Here is a 263-nt window from a genome sequence, read left to right on the forward strand (position 1 = left end):
AACTCTAGTTGTTGTGACCAGAATATTACAAAACCATTTTCATATAACAGCTCACTAAATTTGTCCTAGATCACAATACCAACTAAAATACATTTTTGTGGGTAATATCTTCACATATTATTGGGATTGTGTATTTCCTATTTATTGAGAGAACAGAAATTCATTCCTGCTCATTCTAACAAAATGCCTCAATATACTGTCAAAAGATCATCAAAAGTTTCAGGAAAATTTTGCAAACTGATCGATGATCATGAAATTTCTTA

At 30.0% G+C, this 263-nt stretch overlaps 1 protein-coding gene across 1 annotated transcript in view; it reads right to left on the reverse strand.

Moving 5' to 3' along the window:
• Positions 1-263, reverse strand: part of LOC119586318 (inositol 1,4,5-trisphosphate receptor-like) — a gene marked incomplete at its 5' end in the record, with an annotated part of 125,834 nt that overhangs the window by 85,540 nt on the left and 40,031 nt on the right.

The sequence above is a fragment of the Penaeus monodon genome, chromosome 21 (assembly GCF_015228065.2).
Source record: "Penaeus monodon isolate SGIC_2016 chromosome 21, NSTDA_Pmon_1, whole genome shotgun sequence".
NCBI lineage: Eukaryota > Metazoa > Arthropoda > Malacostraca > Decapoda > Penaeidae > Penaeus > Penaeus monodon.